Source organism: Heloderma suspectum, chromosome 5 (assembly GCF_057233095.1).
Source record: "Heloderma suspectum isolate Gila_16-S chromosome 5, 16-S_ref, whole genome shotgun sequence".
Classification (NCBI taxonomy): Eukaryota; Metazoa; Chordata; class Lepidosauria; order Squamata; family Helodermatidae; genus Heloderma; species Heloderma suspectum.
Window position 1 is genome coordinate 93,053,061 of NC_139462.1, and position 14,559 is coordinate 93,067,619.

At 47.0% G+C, this 14,559-nt stretch overlaps 1 long non-coding RNA gene across 2 annotated transcripts in view; it reads right to left on the reverse strand.

Annotated features, from left to right (window-relative positions):
* Nucleotides 1-6,301: 6,301 nt before the first annotated feature.
* LOC146344126 (uncharacterized) overlaps nucleotides 6,302-14,559 on the reverse strand; it is a 39,188-nt gene continuing 30,930 nt past the window's right edge. For both annotated transcript variants that reach the window (XR_014792586.1, XR_014792585.1), the window contains exon 4: nucleotides 6,302-7,694. This is a non-coding gene — a long non-coding RNA (uncharacterized LOC146344126). The remainder of the gene's footprint in view (nucleotides 7,695-14,559) is intronic.

Consider the following 14,559-nt stretch of genomic DNA (forward strand, 5'->3'; position numbering starts at 1 on the left):
ATAGGGATGCAAATGGTGTTGGCTATGGCAGCCGTCATTTGCATCCCTGCAGGCTGCCCAGCGGCCAGATGTCTGGCTGCGGGCGGCCCTGGCCAGCAGCGCCGCAGAATTGCCGTGGAGTAGAGCCAGCCGGAGAGAATTTCGGGGGGAGGGACAGAGCGCCTCCCCCCCACCGCGAATGTCACCCTTCAAAAAGGTAAGTGACTTTCGTACATCCCTAATGGAAAGCAATCCCATTTGCTTTCAGTAAGACAGTCTCTTAAATACATGCACCGAGGACCACAGCTTAAGGAGATAAAAAGACAGTGCTGCCTCCAGGGTTTGGAGGGCCCTTGGGCAAGTCACTGTCAATGGCCCCTCTGCCTCAGTGCATCTACCTGCTCACACAAGCAATGCCATCAATTGTTGCTACTCCACTTCCTCATTATTGCTATATATCACCTGCTTGCTTGGCGGGCAGAGAGGCAAAGAGCAGGAAGGCAGTGGCATAGCTTCTCCTTCACACCATTGTCTGGACCAGAGTGAGAGGCAGGTGAACAAACAGGTTGCAGGGGCTCTTGTCAGTGGGCCCCCGCCAGAGCGTGGGCCCTCAGGAATCGCCCAGCAATGCCAACCCTTGATGCCAGCCCTGTATTAACCTTTACTCCAGGGAAAGTCCCTTCTGGGTGCTCCAAGGCTTTTGACAAATATAATCACTGACTTTATTCTATGAAGCATAGCAGAATATTGAGTGGAGCAACACATTTCATACAAATGTTTGTTTTGGGAGTATAAGGAACAGCATTGGAACTATGTAAGATAAGATATACATATAAGTCCTGGTCAGGCTTACAGCCGGTTGACATACTTGGAAACTGGGAAGCTTGTGCATCCAATCCTTGGGCTCATGTCTATACATTATAATATGTGATGTAGGAAGTAAGCTTGAGTAAGGTAAGTGTGTTCACATAGAAACCCAGTTTGGGGAGAGGGAGATATCACTTCCTATGTGACCATCATCAACTTCATTTCTATGCTGCTTTTTCCAAATTATATTACAAAAATTATTTTTTTATTGTGTGTGTGTGTGGGGGGGGGGGATGTGGCCCAGATGCCCCGCCACAGATGTCCTGCCACAGGCACTACAGATCTCTGGGCAAATGTGTGAAACATCCTTTAGACATATCATCATGGAGGAATAGAAAGAAGTGAAAATGATCTTCAAGATCATAGTCAACATCACTAAGGATTAGGTCTTAACACCTTCTAATCACCCTGCCTTCTTCACATGTCAGAAAGTTAAAGAGTGCTATGATGTGTGAGGTCTTTTTTTAATTGTAAGAATTATAGGACTATCTAGATGTAAGTCCAGTCAAATTCATACACATGCTGTTTATAGAGAGAAACCTGACATGAATAACAGGAATTTGGATGGCTATGCCAGGTTTAGTTTTTCTGCCATTACCTGGGGACCTGGAAAGTAGGCATTCAGCCTTGACATTCTCAAGGTTTCTCTCTTTCAGCCAACGCTATATGAATCTGCCAGACTCTGAAGAGGCCTTTGAAAGTGGAAAAATATTGAGGGAAATTAAGCATTTGAAGTATCCACATTTTTAGGCTTGGCAGCACCGTCCAAAAGTGGGTGTCTTTTTCATTATGGGTTATTAGCATTTTTTTGTTCGAGAACAATACAAACATGGGTATACCTTAATTATTTAAATTCCCTAAGTGGAGTGGGAGAAAGTAGAGGAAGGAAAATGGAGAGCATGAAGGGTGGTTGAAAAATCTCTGGGATATGGAAAACAGACTTGGAGTGCAGAATGTTACCCACGTCGTTCAAGAAACTAAGGCCGCAATCCTATGCATGCTGTGCTGGCTGGGAATGCCGGGAGTCATAGGACTTTTTTCTGTCTAAATATGCATAGGATTGCACCCTAAGTGGCCAAACACATTCTCTGTTTCTGGTTAAGGCATGTATGTAGGTGCATTTGCAACCAGACCACCCACAATAACTGGGCAAGTCACAGAAGGTTGGGTTAAACAAGGGCCATGGTGTATTCAATTAACAATAAGAGACGTGCAAACAATGATGTCTCTGTGGGTCTTTCTAACTGGCTAAGAAGTGTGAGCCCAACCTGGTGCTGAGCCCAGGGAGAGCCCAATGCCTGTCATAGGAACATAGAAAGCTGCCTTCTACTGAGTCAGACCATGGGTCCATCAAGGCAGTATTGTAGACACTGGCTCGCAGCAGCTCTCCAGGGTTTCAGGCAGGATTTTGTTTTCCAGCACCAGCACCACCTGGAGATTGAACCTCTGACCTTCTGCATGTGAAGCGGGTGCTCTCCCACTGAGCCACAGCCCTGTCCGTGCCCTCTGTCCACCTTTCGATGCTCAAGGAGTTCCAGCCCCTCATGTCCCACAGCTCTTGCGTGTGACCCATTTAGGCCTTAAAGGAGGTTCCCTCCCTGACCAAAGTCCCAAGACCATTTGAGGCAGGTACCAGCACGCTCCCTTTCACGTCCAAGCCGTGCCTGGCTCCTCACCAATGCTTGACTCCTTACATTCCCTGTTTTCTCTGACTGCCCACTCAGTAGGATCAAGAAGACTGCCTATTTCAATGCAGCACCTCCACACTATCTGCCGGTTACCCTCAGGTTGCGCAGTGTGGAGTAGGTAAAAAAAAAAAGCCAAGCTCCCCTAGCCAATCTGGTTGCCGGGGGAAAAATGGATCCCTACTCGGCCCTGAGGCTATCAGCTATGTCTGTGCTGCTTCAACTGCTATATGGCAGGAGGAGTACTGGCTACTTGTAGAATGGGCTGGGACCTGGGGGGGCAGTTTAAATTATCAGCACAGGCCCCACCCCCAACTTTGACATCCCCTTGTGACATGCAAACACCTGCTATGGCTGGTGCATCCTGCCCCTCCTAAGAGGCTGGCTGCAAATACCACCTCCCCTGCCAAGCATGGGGAGTGTGTATATTTATACCAGGGGTGCAGAATCTTTTTCAGCCCGGGGGCCAAATTCCATTTTGGAGAAGCTTTCGGGGGCCACATTCCAGGTATGCCAGACCGAAGGCAAAAGGGGCAAGGGCCCAAAGACCGAAAGCACCAGCATATTTTAGCTTAAAGCTCCTACTGCTGGTAATGAAACCTTAGGAGAGGCATTTCAACCTTTTAGAAAGGGGGGCGGAGGGGGGAGTGAGCTGCACAAAACCTGGAAAATCACCAAACCATCAGTGGTTAAGGGAAAGGCATGTAGCCATCTGGGAACTCCGAAGGGTCAGACTGGACCCCAACAGGCCCAACTGTTTTGCAGCCCTGGTATATACGTGCACAATTATAGATACATGCAATTATACATACATACACACACACACACACACACACACACACACACACAAAACTGGCACCATTCATTTCTACTGTTCAGCCTCGCTTTGGTTCCAAACTTGTATACGGGGAAAATAAAAGTAGCAGATGCTTTGAATTCTTGCTTGGGCAGAATTCATTAAAAAAAAACAGGCAGTCATAAAAAAAAAAAAATTCATAAAGTTTGTTCAATTCATCTGTTTGGATGCCTCGTATGTCAAGGCTGCTTCTTTACTGTGATATTGATGCTTGCTTGGCTGAGCCTTACAGCTTCTTGGTGTTGTGCTGAATTTTAAACGAGTCTCACTCGTTACAGCATTGACAGAGAAACCTTGACCACACCGCCTGCGGTCTTAAAAGAATAATGAAGAATAGACAGTTACTTGATGGGCCTGCACAGCAGGCATGCATGTGTACGTAGTATCAATAAGCATCTCTTTCTATGTTGAAGTTGCTTGATATTAACTCATCAATGAGTGCAGATGTTACCCTTCCTGAGTCAGTCTCTTCTTAAAACACTTGACTGGCAGTAAGGAGCATGTTTGCTCTGTGTTCCTTTTGTTGTCTAGTGGGGATTTCTTTCTTTTTTTACTTTGTTCTCAGTGCCAATTTGTTTTTTTAAGAACCTTTCTGAAGCTCTTTAACATCGTATCTGCATTAAATAACATAAAACAGTAATGATACCACCACAAGAAGGATGGTGTGCTGTAGGGAAATCCCTATTCACTATTTTTGGGAGGAGGGGGGTAACAGAAGATGTGTGTGCAGCATAGAACTAACATATTTTTAAAAACAAATGTATTTCTTGTCCCCCCGCCCCCCTGTGGCTGCAATCCTATACACATTCATTTACCTGCAAATAAATTCCATTGAACTCAGTAGAGCTTACTTCTGAGTAGAAATGTATAGGATTGTACTGTTAAGTGAGGTTTCCATTCATCAGGGCTGGCCCTCCCATGAGGCATGGTTTAGCCCCCACATGGGTGGAGCAACAAATTGCACTATTCACCCCCACCCCCATCTTGCCTCCAGAAGGTGTTCTGGAGAGCCCTGCTAGCTGCTCCTCCACAGTAGCATTTGCCAGAGTGGTATTGTGGGGACAGCAGGTGCTCCAGAGAGCCCCACCAGTCCCATTCTCCCACTGTGGCAAGTGCCGCAGGAAGAGAGCGGCTGGTGGGACTCTTTGGAGCAACCACCCTCCTCTGTTTTGCTATGAGGGGATTCTCAGAACAAGACAGAGGATGGCAACTGATCTCAGCCTCTATTTGATTAGTTCAAAGGCATGCCCACATGGGGGATTTCTGGGTCTCTAGTGCACTGACTTGGCATGTATAATATGTAGAAGCTATAATGTCCCTATGCACCAAGCTAATAATAGGTAGTAATAATAATAATAGGCAGAGTCCATGTGATCAAAGACGTGCAAACTTTTAAGCAACATGCTGCTGCTTTCCCCTCCCAATTTTTGGTACTTTCCACCAAATTTCTGGTCCTGCAATGTCACTTCCCTTTACTGAAAGGAAATTCTAGCAACTCTGTATCCAGAGTGTTTTTCTGTATTAGACACACTGAGTTGGAAAAGTGTTGATGATTCACTTGTGGCTAATGGTGATGAAGCCAACATGCAAAGTATCTGGAAAGAATGGCTCCTTCAAGATGTGGAATGACCCTTTCAAGAAAGACAGGTTGCAATTTAGAAACCTAATTTGGTTCCTGTGTTTTGCTATTTAGTTATTTATGGGGATAAAAGTAGGGCTGTGCAGGGACCCCCCGATGTGACACAGAAGCTGCTTCATGGCTTCTGAGGTGGGCCCAATACGACTCGGGTAGATTCCGGGGTCCCCCAATCCACTTCGGCCCCAAACATGAAGTGGGGTTTGGATGGCGAACCCTGCTTCGGGTCCCCCCAACGCCCCCACGCAACCCCCCAGCTCCTTACCTGGGCCACTGCCGCCTCCTCTGCTGCCGCTGCCACAAATACCATCACCTTCTCTGCCGCTGTGACACTGCCTTCTCTGCTGCACTGCCACTTTCTTTACTGCATCACCTTCTTCGCCACCACCCTCTGTCGCCACAGCCTCCTAAGGCCTGGGCACATGGCGACTGGTCTTCTTGAAGGGAGTCATGAATTTAAAATGGCAACCTCCTGGAAGTTCCGGGAAGTTGCCATTGTAAAAATGGCAACTCCTTGCAAGAAGAGTAGCCACGCATCCAGGCCTCAGGGGCAGGCGGTGGCGATGACGGTGGTGGGGTGGAAGCAGCGGAGGAGGAAGAGAAGGCAGAGAAGGCCGCAGTGCAGTGGTGGTGCAGTGGCAGAGGAGAAGGCAGCTCAGGTAAGGAGGGCTGGCCTGGGGGCCAAAGTTCCAAAGCACACCAAGGGCTTTGGTGAGCCCCCAACCCACTCCGGGCCACTTCGTGCCCCCTCTGTTTCACTAGGGGTGTACAAACCCCACTCACCTTAGTCCGCTGGGGGGTCTCCGGGGGGGGGGAGGTGATCTGCTCCTAACCCTGAAATCCTCCCCGTCCGGCTCTACTCTGCGGTGAGTCTGCAGAGCTGCCAGCCAGGTTCGTCCGCTGCTGGACTTCCGTCCGGTGCCAGTCTGCGGAAGCAAATGGCATCCACTATGCTGGATGCCATTTGCTTCCGCAGACCGGCAGCAGATGGCAGCGGACAACCCGGACCCAGACAGCGACAGGTAGGATCTGGCCAGTGTGAACTTCATGGGGTGGCTGAGGTGGGTGGTCCGTTCTGCCACGGACTCTGGGGGGCTGGATTCTTTAGAATTTGGCCTCATTGGAGTCCATGGTGGAATTCTCCGCCATCCCTATGCTTCGCCTCAGAAGGGGCACAAAGTGGCCCGAAGCGGCTCACTTCAACTCGGGGTTCGGGCCTCGGGCCAAAGTGGTGCACAACCCTAGATAAAAGATACCAAAAAGAAAAATGCCACAGTTAAATGAAAGCACTTGCATTTGGCAGCTAGTGTTCTACAGATTTTACACAACCTGTGGGCTCAGTACATCTTTCCAGAACACATTGATGACATCATTGGTACATGCTGGTCTCTAGAATAATCTGTGCATAGTTTGCTGCAAACTGAGCGACATAATGAATGGTTCATTTCTGGACTATCCTTTTGTTTCCCCACTATCTCCCAACTGCTCAGAATGGGTTCCATTCTTTCCTCATCTCACTTGATCCTTGCACAACCACTGACATCTGTTGTGCTGGCAGTGACTTTCCAAAGTCCAGTGAGGAAGCTTCACGGCTGAATACGTAGTTGAATGTGGCTGTCCCAGGTTCAGATCTGGTATTTCTCTTCCACCTCACCATGTTGACTTTCTATTGATTTATTTCTGTACTTTGTTCTGCTGCCCAACTGGCAGATGCCTTGGGGGGGGGGGTTGCAACCATACCCCCCCAACCAACAATGCAATAACAACAAATACAACAAATACAATTAAAAATATTAAAACATTCAAAATATTTTTAAAAATAAAGAGCCAGCAGTAAAGTTACTGATCAGAGCAACAGATTAAAGATCAAATACTGCTGGCATTAACTACTGCTGGCATTAACTACTGCTGGCATTAACTACTGCTGGCATTAACTACTACAGAAGAAAGGAGAGACTGACCTTTAGCATATTTAGCAAATGCTCATGGGTTCTGTATATGTCTGCAGTATGTGGGTGAGAGTGAGAGAACTTTTAGGAGTAGAAAGCATGACACAGAATGAAGATAGTTTTCAGTGGTTTGGTTGAAGAGAGCCAGCCAATGTGGAAGGGACGACAGTTTTTGGGTCAGAGTAAGCTTTCAGATGGATCAGAAGTGTTTGTTCCCCTTCTTTCACTGTGACGATTATTCTAAAGCATTGCAATTGCTGAACGATCTGTGAACCACAGCTTTGCCGTCTCTGTTTTGTGTATCATTTGAGCTGCTGGCTTGCATAATGAAAATTAGCTTTTGCAGCTTTTCATGTTTGTTACCCTGCTGAGGCATCACATCTGGGGGAAAAAAGGAAAGGAGCTGCTCCTTTCCATGAGCAAATGGACTCATTTACCAAGCTGCCTTGAAGCAAGATGATGCTGATAGCAGTGGAGTTGCACAGTTGTCTTAAATGATGTCCTTGGAGCCAATGAGATTGTACAGCTGAAACTCAGGGCCCAATTTGGCTTGCCAACCCTTTGTTAGTGGGGTGGGTTCGCTTTGTTCACAAATCCCAGGTCGGATTTACAGGAATGGCAATTGCTTCTAACCTGAGTGTAGAATTCACTGACAGGCAATGAACATGGGGCCGCTCTATCAAGTTTTCCTTTGTCAAGGCAAATCATGGTGAATGTTTGTTCTGTAGAGAAATCAGACATAAAGGCTTGTGGTTGAATATGCATGTAAACATCAAGATAGGAAAAGAATCTTAAATTAAGTTACTTAAGGCTTGTTATGTAGTAGAGGCATAAAAAACAGAGACACTGTACATGTCCTTCAGATTTTGCTTGGACGGGCAAAAGCAATTAGGACCACTGGGCATAACCCTGCCAAAGCTGTGCATTTTTAAACCTTACTGATTCATTGTGGGGGTGGGTGAGGGGGAGAGAAGCACATATTTAACCCTTCCTATTGATATCAGTGGGAACTAAAAGTGCTTAACTTTGGCTGGATTCTTCCTCTTTATGCCAAAGCCAGTGGGTGGGGCCAGAGTCAAAAATGGGTTGACCATTTCTCCCTCTCCCTGCTCCCTCTTCCTCCCCACCCAGCAGGCTGCCAGGGGAGGGACAGGTTGCTCTTGCTAAGGGAAGTACTTCACAAAGCACATAGCTAAACCATGGAATTTGCTACCACAAGATGTAATAATGCCTGCAAACTTGGACTGCTTTCAGTGAGGATCAGGCAGATTCATGGAGGAGGAGGCCAACAACAGCTACATCATGATGTCTATGTAATACCTCCAGTATCAGATGCAGTATGCCTATGTAAACTGCTTGCTGGGGAACATGGGCGGGAGGGTGCTGTTGCACTCGTGTCCTGCTTGTGCTTTCCTGGTTGATGTCTGGTCAACAGCATGCTGACCAGATGGGCCCTTTGTCTGATCCAGCATGGCTCTTATATTAATGTATTGTGCAAGTCATCCTCCCATAATGATCTGTATTAAATACTTATTAACACAGTATCAGTATCTGTGTTAATAAAGTCTAATGCACCATGATTTCTCTGCAAACTTGTGGAGGAGCTGTCCACTTGGAATTCCTTCAGATATGTTACTTTCAAAAGCCAATATCACAAGGTTTGCTCTTCTCTGATGAAGCACTGAATGTCTGTATGGTGTCAGCACATGTTTCAAAGTTGAGAATGAATTTTCACACACAGCTGTAGACGCACCAAAGCTGAGTCCTGCAGCATGCATGAGTGGGAAGGCTTCCTTGTACAGCTACAATGTTTTAGTAAGCTTGTGAAGTGTTGGGGTTTTGCAGGATTCTACTATATCCTTGTACTTCCTCAGTAGATACGTTTGAAGTTCCTCCATTTCTGGAGTGCATCTGGAGTGTTCACACAGTGGTGTAAGCTTGCTTGGGTCAAGGAAGCTGTCTGCGTCTATGTGCTTTAGAGCTTGTATGGCAGCTGAAATGTGCATATTCCTTTCACAAAATGGAGCTGCCATTTCACCTCTCACTGCATCCATTGCAATGAAATACATTCTCTTAAAAGTCTCATTGTCTCATGGTTCTTGCTCACAGCCTGGACAATGTTCCCTTCGTACATCAGCATATTTTGTAGGCAAGACAAACCCTCTTTGGCATTGGTCTTATTTCATTTGCATGATCTGATTGGTCTCCTTCGTCTATAGTCTTCAGTCTTGCTTCTTCAAGAATGCTTTGAAAACTGCCATCATTTTTAGGGGTGCACGAAAGTCACTTACCTGGTCTCGCAGCTTTTCGCGGTGGGGGGGAGGCACTTCGCTGCTCTCCCCCCAAAGTTCAGGACGGGGGGGGTAGGCTTCCCGCCTCTCCCGGCCGAAATTCAGGCTGGGGGGGAGGCTTCCCGCCTCGCCCGGCTGCGAAATAAAAAGTAAAAAAAAAAAACAGAAACGCCCCCGTGATAGGCTACGTGACGATTAATGTAGCCTATCATGGCTAGATCTGCAAAGTCAGCCGTGATAGGCTACGTAAATCATCACGTAGCCTATCACGGGTGACTTTAAAAAAAAAAGAAAAAAGCGCGTACGCAAATGGCAGCCCCCACAGGGAGCCACCATTCACATTCCTTATTTGGTCTCTGTAGTCTACGTAAAGATTTACGTAGACTACGGCGAAAATAAGGGCAACGCAAATAGCATTGCCCTTATTTTTGCTGTAGTCTACGTAATCTTTACGTAGACTACAGCAACCAAATAAGGAACGTGAATGGCGGCTCCCTATGGGGGCCGCCATTAACCGTATGCGCTTTTTTTTTTTTTTAAGTCACCCGTGATAGGCTACGTGACGATTTACGTAGCCTATCATGGCTGACTTTGCAGATCTAGCCGTGATAGGCTACGTTAATCGTTACGTAGCCTATCACGGGGGCGTTGTTTTTTTTTTAGTTTTACTGGAATGGTGGCGGCGGCAGCTGGTCAAAAGATCGGCTGCCTCCCCCACCCCTGATGAAGACCCGACGAACCGCCACCAGGACCCGCCGCCGGGAGGGACATTCGGGAAAGGTAAATCCCGTCCCGGGGGGGGTGCGGGGGGCGGCGGAGAATTTCTCCCCGAAACATGTTCAGGGGGCCGAACACGTTGGCGCTCGGCCCCCCGAAGTTTCAGGGAGAAATTCTCCGCCAACCCTAAGCAGTGATGGGATTTCTTCTGAAATTTCTTCTGAAACTGCAGTTATAACATCAGGGGCTAGGGGAATATCCACTGAAAATGACTGCAGAATAGCATTTGCCAACTGAATCAGTTTTGATAGTTTAACAAATTTAATTAATCTACCTCTGTGGAAAGACTCTATGGGGTGTAATTTGTGAGCAACGTGAGCACAGTGGCCATTTTCTACTATGCCTCAACTGCCCCACAACTGTGAGTTCAGTTCTCCTTGGGCAGCTGCTTCCCAGAGCGAACTACCTTGGTCTCCTTTGCCAAGCCAGGAAAGCAGTTAAGAAGTTTCACTTTAAAAATGAATACCTATAAACATCACTTTACATAAGGAAAAATGTGAGTTGACAGAATGTCACATAGGAACTATATGTAAGGATGAACGAAAGTCCCTTACCTGGTCCTGCAGCTGTTTTCGGTGGAGGGGGAGGCGCTCCGTTTCTCCCCCTGAAATTCTTGGTGGGGGGGAAGCGCCCTGCCCCTCCCGGCCGAAATTCAGGCCGGGGGGGAGGCGCCCCATCCCTCGCCGCCGTAATTCAGGCCGGGGGGGAGCACCCCATCTTCCCGGCCATGAAATAGAAAAGTAAATTGGAAAAAAAAAACATGATAGGCTACGCAACGATTTACGTAGCCTATCACGGCTAGATTTTCAGTCAGCCGTGATAGGCTATGTAAATCTTTACATAGCCTATCATGGCTGACTTTGAAAAAAAAAAAAAAGCACGTACGCAAATGGCGGCACCCATGGGTGCCTCCATTTGCATTCCTTATTTGGGCAGGGGTAGTCTACGTAAAGATTTACATAGACTATGGCGAAAATAAGGGCAACGCAAATAGCGTTGCGCTTATTTTCGCCGTAGTCTACGTAAATCTTTACATAGACTACCCCTGCCCAAACAAGGAACGCAAATGGCGGCGCCCATGGGTGCCGCCATTTGCGTACGCGCTTTTTTTTTTCAAAGTCAGCCGTGATAGGCTACGTAAAGATTTACGTAGCCTATCACGGCTGACTTTGAAAATCTAGCCGTGATAGGCTACGTAAATCGTTACGTAGCCTATCACATTTTTGTTTTGTTTTTATACTTTACGGGGAAATGGCAGTGGCGGCGGCAGCCAGTCGGAAGACCGGCCGCTGCCCCCGCCGAAACCCTGCTGGGACCCGCCGCCAAGAGGGACATTCGACAGAGGTAAGTCCCATCCCCGGGGGGGTGGAGAATTTCCCCACGAATTTCGGGGGGCCGAATGCGTTGGCATTCGGCCTCCTGGAGATTCGTGGAGAAATTCTCCGCCATCCTTAAATGTCTCTCCGAACTACAGGGGCTAGAATTAACTGTACAAGCACACAATCCCTGTTCTACAGAAAGGCCCTGGGCTTGCCAGCTGACACTGCTTCTGATGGCTCAACCACCAAATCTCACACACCCTATTTTGCTAGTACACATGTTTGCAAGAGAAAAGTTAAATAAGGTGAATTATAATGATCATTTGCACAGTTGGGTGGAGGTCTAAAACTGTTGCAACTAAGGTTCTAGCCACATTATACTCTTCAAAACCATTTTGAAAGGGAACCAGCTTGAAACAATATGTATTCTTCAACTTTTTTTTAACTAGGCAAGAAATGCCCCCGAGACATGCACACACAATATTCCAGCTCCCCATTGCCTGGTCTAAGTTAGTAAGGTTCTCATTAGGGTTCCTGGGCCTTGGAGTGCCTGCTCACTCACCTCTCCACATCTTCTCAGGTTCTGCCTTGGACTAGGCTGCAGCACAATGTAGGCCCCAAAGCCTCAGCTCACCTACCAGATGGACTAATAACACCCACCACCTACAGAGGCTGGCAGAGTACAACCGGGGTGGGAGGTGGGGGATGCTCTGTAGCATATAACAATACTGTCCTTCCCACCTTTCCTTCCTCCAATTGCAAACTCCCATCCATCAGGATTTTCACACCTATTCATCTGAATGGGCAAATTAATTCCAATCTTTAGATAAAACGCTACACTTTTAGATGCTTCTGGACTGAAAGGATTAGCCAGCTGTAAGCTGTTGCCCAGGGGACGCCTGAGTGTGTTAGCACTCTTCGTGGAGGCTCCTGCCCTGAGCGACTGTGGAGACTTGCAGACAACAACACATATGTATACCTGCCCTTTGTGCCCTGACCAATGCGCACATGAGGACCTTATGATAGCGTGACAGAACGCAATTAATGTTGCTAGTTTGGGGGCAAGAGTTGTCTAATGTTTATATATTTTAGCTTCTACATTTTATACTTTAAAAGATATGTGTTATAGTACGTTTTTAACTGTGATGCTTCTGACACAAATAAATAAATTCCAAGCTCATCTCTTAATTTCCTCCTGTCCTTTGGTAGTTCTGCTCTGATGGATTAATCCTATTTCACTGAACATCCATATTCGTACTTCTTCCTACAGTTATGTGTAATTCTGATTGTACTATGTTGTAACTAAAGTGTCCCACTCTAGAGCATGACTTGGCTGTTTGCAAGCTAGTACAGGGAGCGAGGCAATAGTCAAGTTGGCAAGCAAATAGTCAAGCACACAGGTTTCAGTCCAAGGTGTTAAGCTAAGATGGGAGCAGTCAACAATCCAGGCAGAGGTCAGAACACTGGCAGTCAGGCAGGCAACAAGGAGCAGGCAGCAGAGGGAGCAGTCAAGATAACAAGCAAGAGGTCAAACACAATAAAGCAGTCAGGTATGTTACACAGTCCGGAAGCAGGGTCGTTGACCAGTCCAAAAGGTCAGGAACAGAGCATGATACAGGACAGGAGGCATGGCACACAGCAGAGGCTGGAAGGACCAAGTTGTTCCAATTCTGGCTGGGTTTCCAGTGCAGGCTTTTAAGCTCCAAGCCAGGCAGACCCCACCCAGAGATCAGCTGTAGCAATCAGAGCTCCCTTCCCAGAGCCTACTCCTAAGGAGTCCCTTTCTCTTCTGCAGGTGAACACTCCTTTGCACAGGAGCCCTGCTAGCCTGTCACTTGAGGCGACAATGCTCCTGGGGATCGGGGGATGGCTCAGCCTCTGCTTCAGAGGCAGAGTCCCTCTCTCCTGACCTGGATGGCCCAGCAGCCACTTCCCCCAAGGGTTCAGGCTCCTGTGGGGCTGGTGGCAGTCCCTGGTCTGGGGTATTCTGGGCTTCTGGGACCTCCAGCTCCTCTGAGGAAGAATCCTCCAGTTGGAGCATGACATAAAGTCCATCTGATACAGATAAGGCACCAAATATTTGCTGTGTTTGCATTCCCTTGGTAACTTTGCCCTGACACCTCTCTTTGGATGCCTAAACTGTAAACGCCCTACTGAAGTGTTAAGTTACTGCAATGCTAGAAATTTGAGGACTGAAGGAAATTTTCATTTGGGGGGCAGAATGATCATTTGGGGGCAATGTCCTCATCCCCCCTCCCCCGGGCACTACACTCCTGGGGTATACATCTCTGGGGTATAGGAAGGTGGTCTTAGTTTGTGTTTCTCAAAAGTACAGCACTGCAGGCAAAAATTAGCTTTGGTCAGTGATGGGGCCAAAGAACTAAATATCAAATATGGTGGCTTGGTGCAAGCACAGCCTGAATGTTTTGGCCATTTCCCAGGGTCTTTGGATAGGTGAGTGTGTCCTCCGTTATGCTCGTTGTCATTTCTTTAGATTATTCTATGCTCCATAAACACAACTTCTGTCAGCATAGCTTTTTGCAGCTATATTTGAGCTATCAGTTTTCAGGGCAATGACGCAAAAGATAAGGCTTCCTTTTCCTGTCCTAAATTAACTATTTTTTTAAAAAAACTGTGTATAAAAACCAAAAAGATTGCTCCTGAAGTTTGGAGTCAGTTACAACCTGGCAGCAAGATGATACAGTACATTTCCCATACAGCTCAATTCTCTGATTCTTACCTAGGGACACATTTCAGAAATCCTCCTTAGTCTCTAAGACTGTAAAAGAAAAAAAAAAAGAAAAAAAACCCCACACCAAACAACCCTCCAACATCTTGGCATAAATCAATCTGACGGGAATGTAATCGCAAAGAAGCAGATCGTAAGGTAACATGGGCTGAGGTTTCTGTGGCACTAAAATCTTCCTATGGAGCATACACTCCTTAATGGTGGTTGCAAGACTTAAAAAGATATTAACAGTTGAGTTTACCCGTCTTGCAATCTTGATATATTGGAATTTGCCCCAGGTGGGAATTTGACACATTCACAGAAGAATGTTTCTCTTTTCATGGTGGAATGAGTTTTTGTGGATTTTTTTTTTACTAAAAAAAGTGGAAAGAAAATGCTTTGCTGTGTTTGCATGTTAGTTACAATGAGGCATGTCTGCTTTTTTCTGGCAGCGGAAGTATTTTAGATAGCT